Source organism: Aptenodytes forsteri, unplaced genomic scaffold (assembly GCF_000699145.1).
Source record: "Aptenodytes forsteri isolate BGI_AS27 unplaced genomic scaffold, ASM69914v1 Scaffold63, whole genome shotgun sequence".
In the NCBI taxonomy this organism is placed as follows: domain Eukaryota; kingdom Metazoa; phylum Chordata; class Aves; order Sphenisciformes; family Spheniscidae; genus Aptenodytes; species Aptenodytes forsteri.
Window position 1 is genome coordinate 458556 of NW_008794709.1, and position 26154 is coordinate 484709.

Below are 26154 nucleotides of genomic sequence, written 5' to 3' on the forward strand. Positions count from 1 at the left end.
TAATGACAAACGACAGTTTACAGTATGAGAATCTCAGAATAATTCAGGTAGGAAAGGGACCTCTTGAGCTCACCTAGCCCAACCTCCTGCTCAAAGCAGGGCCAGCTGTGGGATCAGCTCAGGTCACTCAGGGCTTTGTCCAGTTGGTCTTGAAAACCTCCAAGGATGGAGACTTCATGGTTTCTCTGGGCAACCTGCTCTGCTGCTTGGCTGTCCTCATGGGGGAAATTACTTTCCTTCACATAAAGTCAGAAACTCCCCTGTTTCGATGTACAACCTTTGTGTCTCATCCTCCCACCATGCACCTCTAAAGAGCCTAGCTCAGTCTTCATGATAACCTTCTTGTAGGTACCGTAAGGCTGCTGATAGATCACCCCAAAGCCATCGCTTCTCCAGGCTGAATGAGCCCTGGTCCCTCAGCCTCTTTTCACAGGTTAGGTGCTCCAGCCGTGACCATCGTGGTGGCCCTACACTGAACTCACTCTAGGCTATGGGTGTCTTTCCTGTATTGGGGTGTGTGAAACTGGACACAATGTCTAGATATGCTCTAATGAGCACAGAGCGAAGGGGAATAACCACTTCCCCATATCTGCTGGCTGTGCTCCTGCTGGTGCAGCCCAGCGCTCGGATAGCTTTCATTGCTGCTGGTGTGTGCTGCTGGCACACATGTAGCTGACTCTCTGCCAGGGCTCCCACATCTCTTGCAGCAGTCAGTTGCTCGCCAACCTGTACTATTCGATTAGTAGGATTTTGGCAGAAGTTTTGTAGTGATTGAGAGCTGTGCTAAGAAGTAGCAGTCACTCTTATTATTAATTATCATTAAGCCATGCATTTAGAATAGCTTCAAAAATTCAGAAGTCCATTGGTGTTTACTGGGAATACTTCCCTAAAGCAAAATGGTGACTGGGATTCATTATTTACCTGAATCCTGATACAAAATAGAAGTAAGAATCTGAACTCTCAACAGCTCAAATAAAAAGAACAGTTAAATATATTTCTGGGAGATGCTGGTGCTGTTTGGAATGAAAGCTGTGAAGTGCAGAGGTGCTCAGGCTGGTTGTGTACAGGCTTTTTTATTTTCTTTTCAGCACTTGGTAGTGCACTGTGTGCATGATGTGCGCCCACTGTCGCGTTCAACCTTGTGACTCCCTTGCGAAGGAGGAATGAGTTACACTCACTGTTTAAAAGGGGGAAGCCATGGTGCAGAAACCCAGACACCTCTGACCTAATTTTAATTGTCAGAAAGTTAGACATGCAGCTCCAGGCTAGCAATCCATAGCCCTTCTAGAAAGGGAGAAACAGGTCCCTCCAGAGATTCCTGGATTTCATCCCTTCCCTACTTGTTTCGGGGTGAAAAATGGCCTGTCTGTCTTCACCAATGCTGGCAGAACCTGAACAGTCAGTCTAAATTATTAGTCTTTACCTGAGACTCAGGGCTAAAATCCTAGTTAAAGCTAAGCCTTGGCATTACCCTTTAAGTGCTTCTCCCCGAGACTAGTCGCGGAGAACTGTGAGTGCTTCTAGGTTTTTCCTCCAAATTAAACAAAGCCTCCAGACCATCCCTCATGTTGCCTGAGGGATGCCATGGAGATGTAGTGGGGCTGAGGGAGATGGCAAACAGGCTGTTCTCCCCCTCCTCCCTCGCTCCCACCTTTGGCAGGACGTTTGCGCTCTGTTGGTGTTGGCGTGGGTTTGTTCCTGATGGGAAGGTGAACGGGGGGTTGTACTTGGTGTTTCCACTCCTGTCTCCTTGCATCTGTGGCTGATCCTGGCAATGGGAACAGAAACCGCCCTCTGCTCCTGTTGAAAAGGGACCTAACCTATTTCGCTAGGGAGAATGTTGCCGTTTAGCTGCCAGAGTGCCTGGAGGTATCCCAAATTAGTTCAGTAGATATGGCACTAAAATATCCCTAATTTTCTCCCCCATGTCAGGATCTTTACTATTAATTTCAGTGACACAGCCATCACAGCTGAACTGCTTGTTTTCTTCAACACCTCCACAGATGCCTAGATGAAACCCAACTGCTAGTGAATTTTGCTGGGGGATGGAGGGTTTTGGTTTTTGTTTTGTACAGTTCTTGAGATAAGCTGATTTCTCACATTGGGGGAAAAAAGTCACCCGTGTGTGTGCAGCGCAAAGCAAAATGACAGCACCCTGGGACACAAACCACCAGTTTTATTACCAGTCTGTGGGAATCCTGGCTAGGTTACACTGTTCACAGGTTTGACTAGGAGAGCACTTCAAACAAAGAAACTTTAATACTGAAAAGAAACTTTGATTGCTTTTTCCTACGTATTGAAGAGCTCTCTTGCACAACCAGCTCGCAGCAATGAGAAGTGCTAAGGGTCCCTGTCCCAGTCCTTCCTCAAAGACTCCTTGGTGCTTTGGTTAGAAGAGTCATGCGGTAACCTAAATGACAGCAAGTCTCAATTAAGATTTAGTTTGGAGGCTAAAAACTATCCAATGATTTAGTCTCAGGGATTAAGGAAAACAAAACCTTACCGACGGCTGGATAAAATTCACATTCCTTTCAATTGTGATCATCCTACATCAAGGAAATGTTTGAAATGTTGGCAGTCTCCTACGATATGCCTGCAAAAGTTATTATATTGCTTTAAGTAATTTAAGAAAAAGGAACCAAGAGCTATAGCACAAATGTGTTATATAAATCTTCATTGGGATCACTGTTGTTTTTACAAAAATAGTTTGACTGATGTCGGGTCCCAGTGGGTGACCTTTAAAAGAGACCACATCAAATGGAGGGGCAGAGCTGCAGCTCTCCACCCCCACGCTGGCTGTTCTCCTCCTCGCTTCCCCTCACCAGAGTGCCTCTAGACAGCTATGTCATCTGTAGCCATAAAATAAATTGAAGAATGTCTGTCTCGCTAAAGGCAAAAAAGGAGCCCTTTTCTCATCTCTGTTGAAGCGGGCCGCGTGCCTAGCTGGGCTGTGTACCTGCACGGGGGCTTAAATGACCATAAAATCTCCCCCTCCTCCTCCCTCACCTCGGATCAAGGTGGCCTGCGTTAAGAGGGATGTTTTTGTGGGGCCTGGGCAGGGAGCGACAGGAGTCCTAGCTCTGTGCCACCTTTAATTTGCTGTTTAATTGGTGTGGGAACAGCATAATTTGCTACTCCTGTCTATCAACATCAAACTGTTAATACTAGAGGAAGGAGGAAGTTTGATTTTCAGAGGGGCTTTCTGAAGCACAGCTCCTCCTAGGAAATACATGTGGGATAGTTCATCGTCAGTGATGCTTCTTACCCTGAGTACTTATGCTCAGAAGAAGAGTTCAGCACAGCATTGAGGGTGTGCAGCTCACAAGATCGCTTGTCTGATATTTGAACCAGGCTGCAGGGGTCAAAACTCATCAATTATTGTGGTAGAAAATCTGCTTAGGCATTTTCTTTCCTTTTTCTTCAACAATGGTCTGTTTGGTTGCAGCTTAGAAAAAGAAGATCGTTGAATCAGAAAGGTGGGTAGAAACAAACAGTGCTATTGTTACACAAGGGTGTCTTATTTTTAGAAAGCCATACAAGAGTAATATAAGGCAAAATAAAGTCCTGCTGAGGTGTCCTGCATGAGACATTTAGGGATGCTGTATTGGCAAACGAGTTCATCGACTCAGCTAGAAATGGCACTGGTGGAACAAACCATTACTCGGAGGGAGGTGAAGTGTTAGTGAAAGCTGATTTGTTTCCTTGTGGCCTAGGGGCAAAGGGGGGGATAGGGATGTGGGTGCTTCATGGCCCCTACTCCCCTATGGCCAAGCTCCTGCACCAGGCCACCATGTGTCTCAACACATCATGTGAAACTTGTGAAGAAATGACGCAGTGATGCCCAGCTAGCCAAGGCAGCCTCCCTCAACCTATGAATCACGGTAATGGAGGTCATTTCTTGCAGTTCAGATGATTTTATAAAATAAAATTCCTTTTCCCTTCTTTAATTCTTTCCATGACCACATGATCAAATATCCTCTCCTCAGATGTTTCAGTCCCTAGTACTCCTTGTCACCCTGTAGAAGAGCCCTTCGGCCCCCCCCGGCAGACAACCAGCGGGAGGAAGCCAACAGGTTTAGAAGCTACCTTAGAGAAGGGGAAAATGTCTCAGAGCTTAGACCAGTCCTGGTTTAAGCATCCCTAAGAGCCACAAAATCCTTTGGAGCTTTCCCTGCTCATGCTGAATGCATGGATATCGCAGTCATTTCCATAACAAGAAGTAAGGTCCAGAAACCAAGATTAGGCTTTCTGTGAAAGATAAGTAGAAGATGCAGCAACAGGTACTTGTCTGGATGCCCTTTCGGGCAGGGAGCCCAGTGCAGTTCAGGCACAGGACAGGAGGATCTTGATCAGTAATTGGACGGAGGGAAGAACATGGATATACATCTGGGTGTGATCCCTGCTTGCTCCTTACCTCAGGGAAGATGTCTATGCAGTATCTTGAGAGTCTCTCCAACAAGAAAACAGGGTGGATCAATTATGGGGCATGTTGCACTTACAGCTTCTTTTCTGGCCTGCCATGTAGATGCAACCACTGAGTTTTAAATCAGAGGGATCACAAAGATTAATTGAAGATCATTAATTTTTGCCCTATAATATAGTGGCCTGCCTAAATATTCTGCGAATCTGTTTGTTTAGATCTCTTTTTTACTGCTGACAGAGGAAAACTGTTGATTTGGTCTTAGATGGGATGTCAGAGGGTCTGAGCACAGCCAACTACATGCTTCAAACCAAGTAATGGCATACATTATATCACTTACAGAGAACAGTCTTTGCTTTTCAGGCTGTTTCCCAGACACTGTTGGGAGTGTGTTGAGTATTTAGTATTCATGATATACTCTTCGGAGAGTATTTGATTCATTCAAATTGTTTTTCCACCGAGTGGCAAGAACAATAGTTTCCAGTTGCGATTCTTGACAGTACAACTTTAAAATTTCTTTAAAATGCCAATATTTGCTTAAAATATGCTGCTTCTGATAAAATGCCTGCCACTAAGCTTGTATGGTAGAGCACTCAAGAGAATGCTTTGCACCGAAAGAGCAAATTTAGGTGAGAGAAAGCTAATGAAAATTATTTTGTTTTTAAAAAAACAACCTGTAACCTACAAACAAAGATATTCTGAGTAGTTATGGAATCATCTTAACTATCATTATCAATTAGCCTACCTTGATTACTGGGGGCAAACTCTCCAGGAGCAGAGAAAGTCTGTAAGTTTGGATTTAGGAGAATAGATTAGATAGTTTAGTGCTTTAGGGGGTGCTGGTGCAGCAATCAGTTACGTTTTTACGTAATAGCCCCTTCAAGTTTGTGCTTCTCTGTGGGAAACCATGCAGATCGAAATGCATGGTGTAGTGGTAAGGAGAAAATTCACTTTTGGGAAAGGGTAGGCAGGACAACTGGCAGAAGGAGTTCATGGGGACTGTTAAGAGGGTGATGGAGAATGCCGTACCTTCCCCAAACTACTTCACCCTTCCTCATCCCCCTTCCTTCTTGAAACACCAGATTCCTCCTTCCCTGTGGGCACTCCTCCCACCTCCTCTGTCACAGGCCTGAATGTTGAATGCTCCTGCTGCAAGGCGTTGTGTCTCACCAACCTTCAAAGCTTCAACCCAACATGTTCATTTATCTCTGCTATCAGGTGCAGGCTAGCCCTTTAAGCCACAGCGGGCCCCTGGCTCTGAAGGAGAGTCAAAGCTCTTTCCAAGAGGCAGTGTGGCTTGTCTGATGAAACACAAGTTGCTATTATCAGCCTTGTTTTGTTTTCCTGAGAAGCAGACAAAAAATTTCATGTTCCAGACACTTAGCCTCAGCACAACACTCCCATGCCCATCCTTGGTCAAGCTTTGCCTACTGTTTATATGATGCTTTTACCAGCATAGATTACTTTTTTAACTGACCCTGTGAAGCAACATTGCTTCAGAGGAAGCCTCAGCACTGAGCTGGATTTTCTCTCTCTTATTTCCTGGCTTAGGGGGGGCTGTCATATCTGCAGCTGGTAGATACGGACTTCAGCAACCTACAGTGAGCTTGCCAGGGGTTGCTTTTAGTGAGGTTTGGCCATTACACAGGTGTCTCTAGCCTTTCCTTGTCCTCCTGGCTGCATACGGACAGGTCTCAAAAAGAGAAGTACAAGGGAACTGTTCAGTGCAGTAGAAGCAATAGTCCCTCTTTAAAAATTCACAGGGTGTTGCAAACTACTTAGCTGAATTTACTCTACAAGCATTTTATCCAAGCATATTTTTTAGCCCAGGAAATGATTCCTTCAAATAGGCCAAAAGAGGACAGAACAATTAATTTTCTGCTTACAATACACAATGTGACCCAAATCATATCGTATTGCCATATCCTGTCACACCCTGAATGGTTTATCTCAAAGAGGCTGGACTGCCTGGTGCAGGTCACCATGCAGTATTTCCTGAGTATTCGTACTTGGTCTCTGTACAATCACAGATCAGTTGTGAACAGCTGCAGAAAGTGAGAGAGAGTGGCATGTACCGCTGACACAGCTTTGTAGTCGTTATTCAAATAATGTTCGCAGATGCTTTTTTTTGCAATTTTTTTCGCTTCTTTAATGTCACTAGCATTAGAAAACACCTTGCCCAACACCACAGACTAGCAAAGCAGCAATCACGTTATGTTCCTCAGTCACTATGAGTTGCCTAAATAAAGCAAAAAAATCGTGATTAAAATTCAACCACATGAAAATCTACAGGCTAGAAAGCCTAGGAATGAAGAGGAATGAGCTAGGCACACCTATGGTGAAATTTGCACTTGCAAAGAATTATGTCTTTTGTCTTTAAAACTCTATTTTAAAATTATCTTTGAGCTTTCTTACATCCTAAACTTCTGTTTAGAGAACTACTAGCATGTCCTGACGCATCCAAGATTGACTGAAGAAAACTTTACTGTATATTCAACACTAAAAAGGAAATGAGAGACTTCGTGTCCGATAAATACAATCAATGATATAATTAAGAGCTGACGATCTGTTTGGTAATGCATAGCTTAGAGTAAGGATGGGCTTTCTCCAGAAGAGTTTATAACATATTTCCCCTCGGCAAACAGCAGGTGCATGGGTTTTGGCTCCTTCTTGAACAGGGGTGGCAACTCTGCAGATAAGCTCTCTGCTGCCAGCCAACTTCCTGATTTGCCTTTGGAAATGAGGCAGGACTCCTCTGATTTCTCATGCAACGTGTCTTCATTAAAGAACTTAACAGCATCCAAATAGTCGGAGGAGGTAAATTGCAATGGTCAGTGGTCACCCAGAAAACATTATTTCAACAAAAAAGCCCATGAGAGTGAAACAGCAAATAATTTAGCCTTTAACAAGCAGAGTTCAAATTAGTTGTTAGGATTGTTCAAAAAATCAAGGTCACTGCACATCTAAATGAAGAGGGACCAGACTGTTTCTAGACTTGCAGGTTCAGGCTCAGCTATTAGACAGCAGCACCTCTCCGAAACGCCAGCGGAGGGGTTTTGCCGGGTGGCACTTACCTTGCCAGGGACGCCGCTCCTAATGCCCTCCGCCAACCCTTCTCATCGGGTTTCTTGCATCCTCCGTAAGGTTAACATAGCCCAAGGAAAACACATCTGCCCGTTGGTTCGTTAGGGAAGGCTTGGTTGTAAGAGTACGTTTTTATTCCATCTCCCCTCTTTCTTGTAAAAGAGAGAAACCACAAATGTTTTTCTTCCGGTTTTAGTAATTTCCTCTCTGCTTGGCAAACTCTGTTTTTTGACAGGATCTCTCAGATATTCAGGCCGAGTGCTCCTTGAATAAGAGAGCCCATGGGAAGAGCTCAGTGGTTGTCTGTGGCTGTCTTTTAGGCACCAGATTCAGGGGAGCTATCCTGAGTAATAATTTCATTTTATTATGATGATTTACTTGGCAGTCCTGGTTCCTGAGGATATTTCTAACCTTGCTTCAGTGCTAAAAAAGAGCTTTGTAGCTCTGGAAAGTCAGATCACAGGCTTTGAGCTTTCCACGGTGCAGCCCAGCAGTGCCATGCGTGGTGAGACGGCTGCTGGCTCCCACAGCTCAGCACCTCTGTGGATTACGGTCATGGGAAATAAGAAATGCCTTGGTGCTTCAGGACCCTCAGTCTTGTTATCACAAATGATTAAGAAACCAAGAGCCTGAGTTGCTTTAAAAAAACAGAGTTAAGGGATACTGGGGTTGCTGCAGATGGAGGTTTCCTTCCCATGCAGGTAGGGATCGGGAGCGATGGAGGTTTAGTGTGCACCCCTTTGTCGTTGTGGAGCTGGGACAAGGCCTGGCCATTCATCTAAACCCACAAAGCGGGAAGGTACAATTAGGTGAACAACGCCTTTCTTCAATGGCAAAATTCCCGTTGGTCATAAAGCAAAGAACATCTAATGGAGGAGAGAGCATGAGGGAAGCTCCTGTGTCCTCTGAGACATGGCTGCAGATGTTTTGGTTGTCCTGAACACAGGTGCTAGTAATTTCTAGAGAAACAACAGATGTAGTACAACGCTGATAGTAGGCTTTTCAGTGGCTGCTTGCGGGGCCTGAAGGGAACAAGCTGTCAAGCAGAGGCTGTTCAACCACACTGCCCTTCTGCCAGCCTCTCCAAGCAGGCAGGGGAAAATCTAATTACCTCAGGAGAAAGGCACTAATTTCTGTCATGCAAACAATACTGAGTAACCGATCTCTCCATATTGGTCAGTACTGAGGAGTCTTTAAACTCCCCTCATTGCATGGCGGAGCATGGATGAAGGGGGAGAGAGGGTGGTATGGCTAGAAAGAGATAAAGTGATGGTGTGACTTAAAAGGAAATTTGAGAAATTTGTTAGACAAGACAAGATCCAAAGAGCTCTGTCAGTGAGTGGGAAAATTGAGCCAGACCTCTGAGGTCAAAAGCAGTGAGTAGAGAGGGAGTGGGAAGCACCGAGGTCTGACGGGCCACCAGCAAGAAAGCTGGAGTTAGCAAAAGAAGGAGAGGTGAGGAAGAGGGAAAGGCTAATTTGTTGCACTTCAGCTTCTTAGTCTCAGTGCACATGAGTTCAGAGTGGGGCACTTGCTGGAATCCTTCCTGGGGGAAGGGAGTACAAAAGGTAAATTTATTAATTTCCATTTGCTCCACAACTACAAAGAACCCTCTCAATCTGTCCCCAGGTCTATTCTGCTCTGAAAGAGATAAGCAACCAAAGCTGATTGATCAATCACCTTACAAAGCAAGCACCGTCTACATTTTTATTTTTATCTAAACTGCCTGTTTGTTAGTCCTAGCTTTTTCCACCCATAACACATTTTTAACATTGTCAAATATTTCTGATCTCCAGACTAATCAGTTGCTCACCTACGTAAACAGGGTTGTTAAATTGCTTGTGGAACATTTTGCCGAAGACCGGTCTTCACATCTGAGATAGGAGGACCCAGACCAAGCTCTGTGCTCACTAATAGCTAGCAGCCGGTCATGCTGGTCTCCTTCCTGAAGTTGCATTTCCCTTGTGTTTGATGAACCAAGCTGGCTGCAACTCCTAGCTCCATGGGTGCTAGTATCTACTAATTTATTTTGAGGTGGCAAGATCAGGACTTCAGGTTCAGGTCCACAAAAATGGATGGCCTGCCTTGCCCTGGTCCAGAGGTTATTACCTCTGCAGATGCAGCAGCCTGGCTAACATACCTGCTCCTACGTTTCTAGGTATGACCAAGTGTACCAAAGTGACTTGTATCAGCTTCAACTTGGCTGCAGAGCGTATTAGCTGAGTTTTCTGGGTTGCAATCCCTGCTGCATTGGGCTGCTGTGGCTGAAGCAGGGGCAAGCACCAAGCTCTAGCAACAAGGACTCCTCCAGCTTTTGCAGCTTCAGCTCTTCGGACAGTGAACCGGAGCCTGCAGGCACCTCAGTGCCTCTGTGGCCCGTCTTCAGAAAGCCTGCTTCCCACAGAAACGAACCTTCCTTAGCAAAGACAGGAGTTGCAGCTATGTATTAGCGCTGTGGGTGTGTGTTACCTCCAAAAGAACAGGGCAGGTAGAAGGCAGAAAGGGTCCTCAGGCGTTTGGAAACCCTAGAAAATCCAACTAGCTAGACTACATCAGACCTGAACAGGCTGGAGTTGTTATTCTGATGAGGTATGAGTATTATTTTCTCAACCTGCACAGTCCTCAGGGCAAACTGTGACATATTGACAAAAGATGCCTCTTACTGGTGAAAACCAGTCATCTTTTTGTATGCATGTATGAGCCTTTTCATATTAATTTCTGCTGCACTGGGAAGATTGCTGTCTTCTGTGTCAGTGGAGAGGTGAAGCATTTGCCTGATCCTCAGAAGTCTCATCATAGGTTTGTAAACAATTTGCCGTAATTTCAAACAGGAAATCGCAGCCGAGATGTGGATAAATGCTCCTGGTGAAGTCAAATAATAGATGTCTTACAGTAAATCCAAGGAAACATATCTGAGGACCCTCCTTCATCCAGAAATGAAAGGTTAACTTTAGATGAAAGGGAAGAACCAAATGCTTTTGCTGCAGTGTGTGTGTTGAGCACATCGAAATAATTACTTGGGTTTTCCCATCTCCTTCAAGTCAAGGTCTTCATTCCCAGCTTCTCATTTTCCTCAGCTGGACAGACTGATGCTGTGTGTGTGTCCAGATTGGTGCTCCTCCTTTTCGGGTATGACAGCTGTGTGTCCTGTTATTTGGAATGGACATGTAAATCAGTTTGTCCTTCCATACGTGGAATCCATTATTCTCCAAAATTTTTGGTTGAATAATAGTTCCAGGTTTACTTGTCCCAAAAAGAAATTTAGCTGTCCTTCCTGATGGTGACCGAGTTGGTGAAAAACACCAACAAAGTGTTGCTCAAACACCAAAAGAAAACAGACTCCTCCTTTCAGGTAGCTTCAGCGCGTTTCAGACTGCATCCACATTATGGACATCAGCTACTGCTGTGTTTTGGCTCATAGAACCTTCTCCTCCCAGAGAGATTCCTGGTATAAACGCCAGTGGGTTCACTATTGAACGATTTGCTGTCTGCTAATTCTTTTACTCTCTTACAGCCTACAGGGCTGCTTGGCAAAAGTTGTTTCCAGAGGTATTCCACCTTTAGAAGAAATCCTTTCCCTCTTCAACACTGGTCCAACGGGTCCATTTATTCTCCCAAATAGTAGCTTGTACCCCTGCTACAGTCATCTGTAATAATTTTCCTTAAGTCCAGTGGCCATCTCTTTATATTTTTCAGAAGATACTTGTCTCACCACATCAACTTCCAACAGCCCCATGAATCTGTGTGTTTATAGCCCCCTTTGAGGCAATTAGTGCCTCGTAATGTTTAGACTCATCAAGTTTTGTCTGAGCTTCAGCCCCCAGAGCTGTCTATGTATCTGCACCCCAGTTCCTCAGGAAAAGGGTGTTTTACATAAATCGCTTTTACATAACGGAGTTGTTGCATGAAACGTTGACATGAAACAAACATTGCACAAAGCGATGCAGCAGGCTCGAGGACTTTTGTATCTCGCTCCTTTCCCATTTTTGCTGTCTCTGGCATGTGGCCGTCATGGCAGGCAGTCCTGTTTAGCCCCGCCCCCCTCTGAGCCAGGGTCTGCAGACCCTGAGCTGCTCCTGGAGCACTTGTTAACTAGTTAAGCTTAACAGAGCAAGCCTCTGGTTGTGGCTCGTTTGTGTCTTTTTTTTTTCCTCCAGGAGTTGCTTTGGCATAAATTCACCTGTGATGAAGTTTGCAAACAGGACAAATACTCAGGGAGAGGTGGATGTGCCACCCCAGTGTAAGCTGGGGGGTTCACAAAGGTGGTATAGCTGGTTAAGGCAGTGGACTGAAAGCCAGAAGGCTTGAGGCTCTTTTCCCAGCTCTGCCATGGAGTGTGGTCTCTGATAAGATATTCTGGCACCCTGTTAATACCTTCTTTCTCCTCTTCTCCTTGGCAATATCAACTGCAGAGTCCCTTTGCGTCAGGATTGACTTTTGCCTTATATTTTTTTCAGTGCCATTAAAAACTGCTTCCTCTCACCCTGGCCTGTACGTTAGATGGCTACATTTAAAGCGGTCCTCAGTACAAACCTTGAATAATGACAGCAATAAAGAAGAAAGAACTAGAGAGTCTTGGTCCTAAGAAACAAAAATTACACTTCGTGGGTGTCTGCGTTTGCATCAGTGTGTTGCAGTGAGCTCTTGGGGAGCCAAAGCTTCCTTTGGCTTTCCTGGAAAACTTTTGTTTCAGACAGATCGATGTTCCAGGGGTTTGGGTCTGACCCCATCAAACACTCCAAAAAGCCCCTTCCTCTTTCATTGGAACAAAAACCTACATTAAAAGAATCCCAAATGTAGAGATATTGAAACCAAGTACAAACTGTCTGCCTTGGGTCTCCCTCTCGTTTCAACGCACTGAGTTCATTTCTCTGCTGAGGGAATGAAGCTGTCTCGAAGCATCAGCAGATACCAAAAAGTAAAACCATCCACTGAGTTTCAACTGGGTTCATGTCAAAATTACGTGAAATGATAAGTCTCACTGGGCTTACGAGTGAGGCTATAATAATTGCTCAAAATTGTGCTCAGGGCATTAGAGATTTGCTGGAAGATTCATGGCCCAGAAGGAGCCTTTTACAGTAAATCTGGTCCCACATCTGGTTTGACATTGCAGCCTGAAAATGGGTACAATTTAAAGAGTTTTGTGTCTTGCCAGGAAGGCTGTAGCACTTGATATGCTTTTCACCCAGTGGAAACAGAATAGCCCAGACTTGTGTTGGTTTGGCTCTGAGAGAAAAGACAACAGTGCCTTCTGGGTGTTTTTTACAAAACTGAAAATACATGTCCCAGAGGCGGGTTCTGGGCATGGTCTAAGCAGTCGTGTTGAATGACACGCTGCTGGGTTATGAAAGGGTAAGCAGATGCATCTCAGTGCCAGGGTGAATTAAACACAGGAGCAGTTTGCATGACAGTGCAAACGGTGCAGAGCAGTCTCAGCTCAACGGGGCTGCTGCTGTGCTTAGCAAATGAGATGGGGCTGGGACCAGTGGGGAGGGAAGGTATAGCGCAAGCCAAGCCATTGCAACTGGCCTGATAGATCCATTTCAGTTATGCTCGGGGTCCTGATTCACCTCCCACCTTTGGGATGCTTGCAGTCAAAAGAAATAATAGAAATAAGTCACTGTAAAATGGGAGACTGGGATCAGCTTCATAATTTATAGTCAGCTGCACTTTAAATTCCTTTTTTACTGCTTTCTAACTGAAAGCTTCTGAGGCACGACTTTCTCTCAGAGCAGATAGATTATTGCACTAAAATTTCCCTGGGATACTTTGTTTATCTGTGCTAAGGTTAGATTGCTCAACATGCACTTAAGCAAGTAACATAAAACCCAAGGACTATCTTTAGCTACTGCAAAATGTTTTCCCTAAAATAATGAAGTACGTAACTAGCATTGCTTGAGCAAGAGTTTATTATATTGTTTCAGTATTTTTTAGTGTAGTAGGAAGAGGGCAGAGCCGTAGAGATTATCTGGGAGTAAAGCATTTGTCCTTTTTCTTGGTACTAGGAAAAGCAGCCAAGGCTGGCCCTGAGGCAGTAGCAAACCTGACTCCACGGATGACTGAGTGCAGAGGCTGACGTGTGTACGTTGTTCTGACAAGACAGGGGTGAGCAGGGTGGGCGGGAAGCCTGTTTTGGGGGAAGCGTCAGATGGTACTGTCCACGGAAGAGAAAATGGGGAAAATGTAGATGTGGCACGCATTAAGGCCTGTGGGTTGTTGACAGCTGGGAGGTACTCACAGGCAAAGGTTTGTTTTGGGTGGAGGAATATCCTACATCCCTCCAGAGCTGCACTTCTGGGCCAAGGCTGGCGTAGGGGGTAAGGGGAGCTTTAGAGGAAAGAATTGGCAGGGCAGCCTGAAGGTGACTTGTGCAATCTCCATGCTTGGTTTTCGTACACAGGGAAAGGGAAGACCTGAGTACACTAGTTGCGTACTAGCTGATCACAAGATCACCCTGAGTCACCAGCATGACCTGCCCTTAAAGAAAGGGAAATGAGATCTCAACGTGAATTGCCAGGAGGGGCATAGAAATATCAATGCTATTTTGCAAAGCACCAAGATGTCATCTAGAAGTCTAGCGACCTACTTCTAAGAAAAATCAATTCATACTGGGACAGATGCATTAGGTTCATTAAGTAGATGATTAGGGGTTGTTTTTTTGTTAGGGAAAGGTATTAAAAAGCCTGCTGCTTTGTTTAGCTTAGCAAAACAAAAACTTCAAGGGCATACTATTGCTGTCTATAGATACTTCAGCAAATACACACCAGAAAAAGAAGAGAGATGTTTAAGGTAAAGGAGAGCTCTGACACAAGAGCAAATGAACCTCAAGTGCTCGTGCCAGCCCTGAAAGGAGATCTCTACCCTTGGGGGAAGCAAGAAGGGAGTATTAGTGTGATAAAAACAAACCTAATTTGAAGGTGCAGATGGAAAGGGATTGTGTGACCTGGGACAGGGAAGTCCTTTCCAATCTTATGTCCCCATTTGCAGCAAGGTTTAAAATATCTGGTGGTGAGAACAGAAACTGTTTTGTTGGTGGGCAGTTTAGCATGGGAAGTATTTGAGATCGTCCCTCACATTTCTAGTGCCTTGTGCTTGCACAGTTTTGGGCTCCTGTGCAAAGAGCTGAGTGACATTGTTCTGACTTACCTTCGCTTTGGGTTTATTTGGACAAGGGTAAAAGTCTGCATCGAGACTGAGCTATTGGTTCATATGGTGACCAGCTGTGAAGAAACGGAGAACTTTTGTGAAGGGCTGAAGTATGTGCGAGGGCACTTGCAGCAGTTCCGTGGGTTGCCTGTCTTGTTAGTCTTTGCTGTTTATTACCCCTTTGTTTAAAATTAATGGGAGTTGTATGTATCTTGTAAATGAACATACAGGATCCTTTCCAAAGTCTCTATCCATTTATTTCTCTCCTAAGTAGAAGCTGAGAGCGGCAGAAATTGTTCATTGTAAATAAACTCCTTGACAAATATTTCAATGTTTTTGTTTAATAAGCTAGTTGTAAATATTCTTGTCGTAGTTCTGTTATTACCAGAAATAACTCAGTCCTGGAATTCACTCCCTGATAATATGTTACATCTTCCTGGAATAACTACATTCCAGAGGTCACATTCTGCGAATAGCTTTCCTAACTTAAGTTACTAGCCAAATAGTCTGAAGGGTCCTATATGACTGCTATTGCGAAACCCAGCTTTCCTGGTAGCCATCTGCATTTAATCACCTTCAGGGAAAAAAGTTCCGTGCAGTGCTTTTGGACCCATGCTTTTCTTTTGAGAGTGCATACCTGCAAGTATCTTCATTATTCACATTTTATGTTCATGTGAAGGATGTTCATACCTCCCGTTCCCGAAAAACACAGTGGGGTACTGCTAATAATGACCATTCTTCGGTGTCAAGTTATACTTTGGCAATAGCTTCAATATTATCACTATGGTGCTATAAAGAAATGAGGAATATGCGTTTGGGCTTTGTTTAGAACAGAGCACTGCAGTTTTCTTATATGTTCTCGTTTCTGTAATTTAAGACCTTCCAGGCTAGGTGAAAGTTAGAAATCAACTGAGAGTCTGGAAACGGCACAGCTAACAAGAGGAACAGTTATTCCTTAAAACAAACTGAAGTTATTACTATTCTTCGGGCAGGACTCAGTTGACAGGGAGAAGGATGAGGAGGAGAAAAAGATGGATGGGGAGCACAGATGGAGCATGTTCTTCAGGAGACATCATCTGAATTTAACAGAACCGTTTCACCTTAGCTCTCCAGCGTGAAAGATATTAAACTCGCTAACAGAAAACTTTACAGGACTGAGGACCGCATCCCCTTTCTCAGTTATGCCAGCTAATTCCTGCAGCTCTGTGAAGTTAGTGAGGAAACTGGAAGGTAGGGCTTTGGCACAGGGGCGAATGGGGCATCGAGGAAAAGCATTGAGTGGAGTGGGGCATCGCTACTGGAAAAATACAGGAAATTCCTCCTGCAGTCTCCAGGGAAAAAGGCTTATTTCAAGATCAGAAGAAAGCAATTATCTGTATTTTCTTCCAGGTAAACCCCCCCCCAATTCTACAATCGTATATCTTCCTTCTTCTTCAAAGTATAATTTATCATGAATGTACAAGCAGAAAAAAGGCTGGTTCTGAACAGCCTACATAATTTTTTTTTTCCCTGCCAACAGTAAAACAGTAGTATGTTCCTGACCATTTGATGAGGAAATAGGAAGGTGGAGGGTCCCTCTAGAACAGACGCTACTTCTTTTTTAAACATTTTGCATAGAAAATACTGAGTTTGGCAGCATATCAAAACCTGCAGTATTTTGGCTGAACTTTTTTGAGTTCGGGAGCATTTGGGGTTTTTTTTTTGCCCAAACGGTAACATTTTACTCTCTATTAGATGTATATGATGGATAATTTCATTTAACCAAACCCCTGATTTTTCCATAGGAAACCATTTGCAGTGGAAAAAGGTTTTATTTCAGCTCAAAGAGCAGGCAACGGGCTGCGCAGCAGGAGAACCAGGTACCTAACGCAGCCTCAGTCCCAGCGGCAGGGCTTACGGGGGGATAGGTTTTCCTCGTAAGCTTTTATAACCTCAGCAGTGTTTCTAATGGCAAGCAAGCAGCTACCAGGACTCAAACAGCTCTCTGGTGACCGTCATGTTCCTGAGGCTCCACTTGGTTGCGGCATGGCTTTATATAGCAATTTATTCCTTAATAGCTACAGGGATCGACCACATGGAACAGCATCCTTGGAGCCGGCACTGCGCTGGCTCTGAGCCTGTGAGGCCCCCTAATTTCTCCTGTTACATCCTGAGGTTGCTCTCTTTGGAAAGCCCGGGCCTGCCCCGCCGAGCTCGGTGGGATCGGTTACAGGGCAGCCGCTGCCAAACAGCTTCGCGGGGCTGCTCAGGAAATAGTCTCTGAACCGGCGAGGCTTGGCTTTTCTAGCAGAGGAGCAGTGAGGGACCAGCACCGGACTGTGCCCCCCAGGAAGGCACGGTGGACCGAGACATAAGGAGAGGTTTCCTGGTTGTAAGCTGAGGTTTGTATCGAGCACCAGTACTGCAGGGCAATACACATCATGCTCTCAGTACACCCGGGGGGGGGGCAGTCGGGGGTTAAACCTTCAAGTGGTGGGTGTCCTCAGGATCCCATTTACAGGGGTCTTGGGCATCTGTCTCTACCTGATGGGGGGCAGTTGGCTGAAACAGCAAGCCACGGCTTGGTGTGAGGAAGGGTTTTCGGCTCGGTGGGCCAGCCAGCATCTGACGAGCAGGCATCATGCTTTCCCCTCCCATACTCACTGCGCAGAGGTGCAGCGTGCAGTGATGGACAGCACTGCTAAACCTGCTGGGGCCCTGGACCACCCGACGTCATGGTTTGTTGTTGCAAGACTATGTGGAGCGGTCACTCATCAGTACGTACTTGATCCCCACCAGGGAGGGACACACAGCGACATTCGGATGTGATGGGCGGGCCAGGCGCTGCTAAGTCAGCCAGAACCTGCAGTACGGGGTTTATCTTGATTTCATGCTCTTATGGTGGCTTTGTACTGATGGCAAGGTCTGCTCCAGCATGAATCTTGCCAATGCAAGAGTAACCATCAACACTTCTTAACCAGCTTGAGCCAGCAGAATGAATTTATATCAGATCAGCTTTTGCATCACATGGTCATGCGGTTTCACATACGGGACTAGCAGTATCTGAATGCACTGTTTCTCCCAAACTATGCCCTGCCTGAAAAAAGCAGCTCTGCTGATCACCTGCACTTGCAGGAAGGATGGGGAGGAGAAGGAAGAGAATGAGAGGATGAGTTTGCCTGCTGGGGACTGAGGACTCCCACGCAGTGGTCCTAAGAGAGAGTTAACGCTGGGGCTCAGCTCCCTCTCCCTACAGGGCTCTGCTTTGCTTGCAGAGGGGCTAGTTAACCCCTGGATGGAAGTGTGTCTGTAAAGGATGGGGGAGGGCAGGGGGAGCTTTTGTTTAAGGAACCTTTCCAGAAAAAGCTGCCTGTGAGATTATTCTTTCACTGTTCAATAACATAAGTTGCAAGAGAGAGGGAGTACGATATTCTCCAGATTAGGGAAGAGGATTTTCTGTGTTTTGAACTGTTTCAGAGAGGCCCCTCACAAAGACTTCAGAACAAAACTAAAAATAGCTTACTCCATTAATACCAAGGAAACACTTTTTTTGCCAAGAAACTGCAATCCTATTTTTTATGCCCACCAATTTTAGAAAGCAAACCTGTAAGTCCCTTTGTGTTGGGCCTCTTTCTGAGTAAAGAGCATTACGAAGATCAAGGTTGCTTTGTACTTTGAAGAGATATCAAATAGCAGCAGTATCAGATAATGTGGATTATCATCTTATAGCTCTCTACAGTTTTACGCATTTTAATTACTTGTACAGAAAGAGTTCTGTGGGACATCTGAGGCTTAGAAACAGACGCTAATTAAACAAGCAAAGTGTGCTGAGATCTCTGTTTTCCTCAACTGTATCACTAACAAAATTCTCTAACAGGTCAACAGAAACTTCCTTCTCCCCCTCTCATCTGAGCTGTGGGTACTGAACAGTGTAATGTTTTCATAATCATCTGATTTACGTAACAGCAGATAAAATAAAAACACAGAAAGAACTTGGGCCAGGAAATCCACAGCAGCCATTCCAGTAGCTTTCCAGAATCCCTGACAAACCTCACGTCAAATCCCCAGCTTCAGCTTTACACGAAGAAAGCCCATTTTTCCCTGTGGATCAATGTTGTTACGAAAAAACGTTATTAAATCATAGGTAGAAAGGGTGATCTGTTCAGGGCAGCGTAGAAACATATCCAAGCTCAGCCTGGTCCCACTTTGCCTTCCTTCCAGTAGGTAGGTGCTGGGAGGAGCGTTAGTGCAAGCTAAGCACACCTTAGAGACTTGAAGAGCATTGACTACTTGCCTAAAGTCGTCAGGAAGCCTAAGAGTTGACCCTGGAGGGGTGGAAAAGAGTCACTAAATCATGATCAAGAATATGCCAAGATTATAGGAATATGGGTGAAGGGTTGGCAATTTCTTCCAACAACCTTGTTCTCCTGTCAAAACGATGATATTTTAGCTCCTGTCTGGACTGCTGCTCTGGGCTGGTGAACAGGGTTGTTTTTATCAGCCATTTTCAGTTCAATTGCTAGCTGCACGCTGATTGTAGAAACCCAAGCACTAAATACAGCTGCTGAGCCCTCAGCATCCCTTGTCTTATTCATTCCCTTCCTTAACAGAGACGAGTCCTTGGGGTCCGTTGCATGCTATTGCAGTGGGTATTTAACAATACGTGACGTGACACAGAATACTGCAATATTTCCAGGAAGAGAGCTCTCCGAGGCAGGCGGTTTCCAGTGTGCACATATGTGCCTGTATTTGTGTGCGTGCTGGCTATACTGTTCTCCGAAACTGGGAGATAAGAATGGGATTATCCTGTATCTGCCAGCTACAGGCTTCTCAGACCTTTCTCTGAAGCATCTGGTGCTGGCTAGCATCAGAGACAGGATATTGACCCTTGTGTCTAAGCAAGTCTGGCAATTCCCATATTTCCAGGCACTGGACAGAAACAGACTGTTTTCTAGTAGAGGGTGGCTCATATTTCTTGCCGATGCTGACAGTCAAATGCCGCTTTCACATTCTCTCTTACTCCTAATACACAACCTCAGGCTGAAGGTCAAAGGGTAGATCCTGGATGTTCCCATGCAAGGAAAATCAATTTAGATTCACAAAAGACAGAGCAGTCAGTGCAGAAGGTCACTGCATGGTCTCAGTTGCTCTTCGGGTTTAGAAATTTGAACGGCGAGGAAGGAGGGGGATGAACAAGGATGAATTGATGGAGCAGGATTGCTTGCGGACTGGCAGAACAAGAGCTTGAGAAGAGGCGTAGGCAGAAGGGCCACCTGCAGTAGAGATTGACCCATCCCCCTGTGCCAGGGTCTGGACTGTCCCAAAATCTCATCAGTAGTTGTAATTTGGCCTCAGTTCATCCCACTGTGAAGCAAGACGTCCGCCAAATTTGGATTTCGGATCCAACCTGAAACTTTTTACTTTATTTTATGGAGAAATTTGATACCAGATAGTTTGTTTTGAATCAAGCAAGGGACTCGGACAAACAGAGAATGACCTGATTCCTTGCACAAGGATGAATAAAGATGCTTTTGAGCTTAAAACACTGGGATAAAACTATGTCTGCTCTCCCAGTGTAGCAGGAAAATCTGCTTGGCCTATAACAGGCAATTTGACCCCATAGGAAATTAGAGCTGAGAAACACTCTCCAAGGGGTTTTGGGGGGATTCTTTGCCTTATAAAGATGCTCATTTCCCCCAAAAGGACATTAGAAAGAGTCAAATATTTTTTGGAGGGGCCAGGGCAAAAGACTTTGAATGAAAGGCAATGAGGAAAGCAACTCTCAGGGCAGTAACGCAGCGCACGTCTCCCTCCAGCACACAGTATTGTGGAGGAGGTATCGGTCCTCTCCACCTCCGCCCCCTGCTTGCCTTTCTGCTTTCATGCTGGTGAGTGCATTGAATGGAGGCGCACTCCATACATCTCTCCATGAAGTGCTTATAGCTTGTATTAGGGATGTTGGCAAATTCAAGCTACTCATTATTGCATGATGTTTAAGCTAAGTTTCACAAAGGGAGATAGACTATTGCTTCTCTGAGAGGCTAACGTCGTCATTTGGTAAAAAAGCACCCAATGAGTGAATTCCCCCTCCTGCCTCATTACATTTTTGAGCACTGCTCAGTAATAACACCATGCACGGCTTCAAATTTAAGCACCAAGCTCCCTACAGTCATAGACTGTTTTGCAGCTTTCATGTATGCAGCAGAGCACGACAGCTCCCCAAGGGCCAGACCAGTGCTGCTGTTTTCATCTGGAGGCAGATTCTTGCTGCAGAGTCTAATGCCCCACTGAGTTCAGCAGGGTTACATCAGAAGTAGAATATGAATCAAGATCTTAGTTTGTCATTTGGTGTTTAGTTCATATTTGGAGTTGCTATAAATAGGTCATTCGGCTGCAATTCTTATGTCCAGATTTATTTTTTTTTTTTCCAACCTCAGCTACGCTTTTTTAGACCACGAGCATGTGATGAGTCTCAAAATGTCAGACTTGGAATTGGAAAGGGCAGATAACTGAGGCATGGCTCACTCCTGTCCCAGGCCGCTCGCTGCCTTCCCACTGGTGGGCAGAAAAGGGCCAAATGATCAGTCTTGGCGCAGTCACCGAGGGTTGTTTTGAGTTCCTAGGAATTTAACCCTATGACTTTGACCTTTGACAAGAACACTTAATTATTTCCAGCTCTCCAGCCAGGTCGTAAACTGGCCCTTTAGAAAAGTTTCCTGCTCTCCATAAAAGAGAGCACTCGGCTCCTGTCATAGCAGAGTTTACATTCTTTGAACGGAGGGGCTTCTTGAATCAGCGGGATACTATGGTTGGGTTAAAGAGTTCAGCATTTGGTTTTGTTTTTAACAGTAGATGAATCCGTGTTCCAAAATGCCATCCTGTGTCCAGATTTTGTATCTCCCAAAATTTTCCTTTTGTTTTTTGTTTCCCCAGATTCTGGAATTTGAGATTGTTCCATTATAAAAACAGAATTTGTCCACAAAATCAGAATAAAAACTATTCCACCCTTTTCTTATTTTCAGGGTCACTTGGATAATAATCAATACTTTATTCATCCAAATACCCAGCAGTGACTGGCTTGTGCTCCTGAACCTCCAAGTTTCAGTAGCAGCTTATGAGGGTATCTCTTCCCTTGGCTGACGTATCAAGCTGCATGTGGCACACTTTCCGTACGAGGCAAGAGAAACTTTTCTTTTCACCTTCTTCTGTAATGCTCTCCATGCATTCCAGTTTGTCAGGGGGACATTTCTCCTTCAGTCAAAAAATAATAAATGCAAAACGTTACTTATGCCAGACTATCCAATAAATTGGAAGGCAAGACCCCAGCTGCAGCATGCCATGCCTTAATGAAGAAGTATTTCATCCCACGCTTCCTCTGATTTAGGTAAACAGACAGACCTAAACAACAGCAACGCACCAGGGAGTAAAAAGACTGCCTGGTAGCCTTGCAAGGCTCCTGCTTTTTAGCAGCCCAAAGATGGGCAGGTGGGGTGCGTGCTGACCTCCGTGCGCACGTCACTCCCAGTAAGGAGCTATTGAAATCATCGAAGCCTCGCTTAATGACAGTAAGGTTTAACGAAGAGTGTAATTCTGCCTTCCCACTTAACAGCTTTACCAGTAAGTTGCTGCTTTTTCCTTACATGGGGATGTGGTTGGTGGGGACATTCTTTTAAAATGAAAAGGCGGCTCTCGGTACCAAAAACCACTTGCCCACATTTCTAGCGTGACGCACTGTAAGGCAGCAAAACAGAGCTGAAAAACAAACTTTTACTGAAACACCTATTTTTAGACTGATTTGCCAGCTTTTGCAGCCCCAGGCTCTGCCTGTCGGATCTGAGGCAGAGCCCGGTGCCCCCCGAGGGCACAGTAGGTAGAGCTGGCCTGAAACAGGCGGCTCAGGTCCAAATCTGTGTTTGCATCAGCCCAGGTATGCAGCATGGGGTCGGACCAGGGGGAGGAATCGCTTGGAACGCCTGCACCCTGTGAAGCTTTGGCCAAGCCTGAGCTGCAACCAGAAACCCCCCTGCGGCCCCCAAGCCTTCACCTCTGCATTTGGGGTCATTGAGTCCGTGACCGGCTGCAGGACCATCATGCAGGTGAAGTATGTGAGATGCCGGTGAGGACAGAAATGAAGAGCACCCTTTCCTTGCCTCATTGCAGGGAGGGGGAAATGGAAATGCATGCATTAAAGATCACCAGCAGTAGCAGTGATTGCATTTCTTGGTCTGCAGAGAATTAATTAGTTTAGACAGTGACGTTATTAAACTTGTCTCAGAGAACAGAAAGCAGCTGTAAGCATCTTTCCTGCTCGGAGGTAGTGTCCCATGCATCGCAGAAGGCTGCATTCCTGAGCGTGACCTGGGAAATTCCAGCCCTTCCCCTGCCTCTGGGGGGCTGCCAGCTTCCACCTTAGTTATATGTGGGAACGCAACCATTGCCAGGCAAAGGGGAAAAAAAAAAAATTAAAAAAAAAGGGTGGAAATCTTTACAGGCCACAAGCCCTCAGGAAAAGGGCTGCATTTCAAGATAAATCCGTTTAGCTCCAAACGCGAATGGCATGTTTGTAAACCGGTGCAGAATCTCAGTTGCTGAAAACAAAACAGCGATTAGCGGCAACGCTGAAGTCTGTGTCTTGAAGGGTTAGTCTTTTTTTATACTTTTGTCCCTTCACAGTCTCCCCCTGTACACAATGTCCTGAAAATCCTTTCTGCCGCTTTACCCTCACCAACAGCATTTTGCAGCAGATGAATTGCATATTCATGTGTCCTTTCCTATAAGTCTTTTCTTCAGTTCAAGCCTGCAAATGATTGACTTTTTAAATTGCAATTCCATGCTGCTGAACTGAATTCTCACCCAGAGGCTGCTTTATACCACTCCAGCAATGCCAAACTGCTGAACTGCCAGCGTGGTATAAAAGAGACCTGGACATTAAAAAAACGTATTTTCCATATTCTACAGAAGTACCAAGTACTTCTGTTTTCTCAAAATAAAAAAAAAAAACCAAACTCACACATTTCATATTCCTACTCCCCATATATACCATATGGTATTTCAAATACCATCTTTCAGGGCCCTTCTTTTTTGAAAGTTAAGAAGTTTTATGGCATAAATATTTTCCCCATGAGGTTAGGAAACCAATGTGTCGGACACTATATTTTTTAACAGTTATGGTATATTAGATCATGGTCTTTTGTGGTTAGGTATGACATCAGGCCACCACAAAGCCATACCAGGAGAATCACACGGAGGAAAACATGTCAACTTAATAGCTTTCACATTCAGGGGAATTTGGAAAAGCCAAAACCTGGGTATGTGGAATGATCTGTTGTTATTCCAACAAAGCTAACCTGAGGTGACTTGCAAGCATGCATATGTATAAGAAGTTTAGAGGAAGAGATAAGGTGAAAAGAACTACTATTTGGATACTGCAACTTCAGCAAAAAAATCGGGGAGGCAGGCAGGCCAGCTACTGCCCCCACTTGCCCGCCAGTAAATCCCTGATAATTCACCTGCCATCTGAAGCTCTTGGTACTGGCTTTCCTAAATGAGAAAGGCAGCCCAAACTGCTAACAGACCCAGCTCATGATCTGGTGCACCTGGCCTGCCACTTTGGTAACGTTTTCATTTATCCATTCCACTTATTTGGGTTTTTTTTCTTAATGCAGCACTGGCAATCCTTAGACCTTTCGGCCATCGTCATGAGGAAACACACAAGAAAAATAACTTTTCTCAGAAGACAGATCTGTGAGAGCAAGTGCCAAAATGCTGATGGGCAGCTGGAGCACAGTGATGCCTCAGGCTGGCTGCGGGTGACTTAGGTGGGGAGGGAACTTGGGACCCAGCCCCAAGTGGATATAACCTGCCTTGCGGGGGTTCCTATTTTTGGGCTGGGTTGTGGAGCTGCCCTGACTTGTCACGGGTGCAGAGGGATTAGTTCCCGCCTTGTGCTGCCCCCATCCTCCTGTGGCTCATGCCGTAACTGTTCTCCCACCTAGAGCAGCTGGGAAGCCTGGTTTTGCTCTCCCGCTACCTCTGCAGCTGCAGTAAGCGATTGCCACGGAGCAAGGGCCTCTCCGAGACATGTAGCATAGCTCGGGGCTGAAAGCAGGTCTCAGCAAGGTCTGCCGCCTGCGGCAGGCAAGCAACCATCTACAGAGATTTGCATCAACTGCTGAGGAAAAGTCATTGCCTCCATGGAGCTCAGATCCCAGGGGTGGGGGGTGTTTGGTTTTTTTGCAGAGCAAATGCCTGCAACTTTATTTGGGAATTTGCTATTTCTGTTTCTGACCCATAAAAGGACTTGTCTGCCTGGAAGGTTTTCTCCTTTTTCTAACTATGCTAATTGGGCTAATGAAAAATATTTCTTCTACCCGTAAGCTTTATCTTGGCTAGGACTTACTCCATCCCTTTCCCAGCAGATAGCAAAGTGCAGTTCCCACTGCTGGCCTCGTATGTTGAAGGACAGAGGCAACACGAGAGATAGCCTGTATCTCCAATAAGCCGCCGAGAACTAGAGTTACAAGCAGTCTCATACTGATGTGTGTACATGCCTGCATATGTAAGAGAAGCTATCTCAAATTGCAAAGGCAATCTTCCTACTGGCATTTCTTAACTTTTAAGTCCTCAGCTTTGTAAGCTAAATAATGTCCTATTAGCATAGATTTGCATTTAAGCATGCAATAAAATGCCTTCAAATGCTGACACCACCAGTTATTTTCTATCCTTCAGATTACAGATTTGCTGATACAATGGATGCATTTTTTTCTCCCCAATACAGAAAGGGTAAGAGGGACTTCAGATTCAGATGTATTTTATACACTGATGTTATGAACCTCTGCTACTCCTGCTCCGTGGTCTGCTGTTACCACTGCTCCTGTCCCTGCCACAGCACAGAAGCAATGTCAGACACAGCGGTAGGAGCTGTTTCACCCCCAGCAGCAGGAGATGCAGCTGGTACCAAGTTTCTCTAATTTCCCTTTTTGAGGAGGGACACATCTTCTACACCAGTGTGTCTCAGGCACTGGAAAATACATTAGTTGCTGGGACTGCTCATACGTGCAGGGCTCTCCTGGGAGGTTATCCATGGATACTGATTTCCATTGTAGCATGTACTGATTTGATGTCTATAATCAGTCAAGTCAGCAGTATTTTTTTTAACTGATAAACTGTCCTATGACTGTTTTATTATTTTTTGCCCTTGTAATTTTTATACAGCTATTATGACCTTCTATTCTTAATGGGGCTTTCCTTTGCAATGTGCAGCTGAGATGTGAGGTGAGGAATTGGTTAGCTGGTCGCATCCAGAAGGTAGTGGTCAATGGCTCAGTGTCCAGATGGAGATGGGTGACGAGTGGCGTCCCGCAGGCGTCTGTATTGGGACCGGTACTGTTTAATATCTTCATCAATGACATGGACAGTGGGGTTGAGTGCACCGTCAGCGAGTTTGCAGATGGCACCAAGCTGAGTGGTGTGGTCGACACGCCAGAGGGACGGGATGCCATCCAGAGGGAGCTGGACAAGCTTGA

The 26154-nt window shown here is 45.2% G+C and overlaps 1 protein-coding gene across 1 annotated transcript in view; it reads left to right on the forward strand.

The window, feature by feature from the left end:
* The window catches only part of SMIM13 (small integral membrane protein 13), a 154729-nt gene extending 130383 nt beyond the window's left edge, over window positions 1-24346 (forward strand). Inside the window, exon 3 of the transcript XR_657301.2 lies at window positions 24295-24346. The gene's annotated coding sequence lies outside the window, so the exon portion shown is untranslated. The remainder of the gene's footprint in view (window positions 1-24294) is intronic.
* Window positions 24347-26154: the final 1808 nt, after the last annotated feature.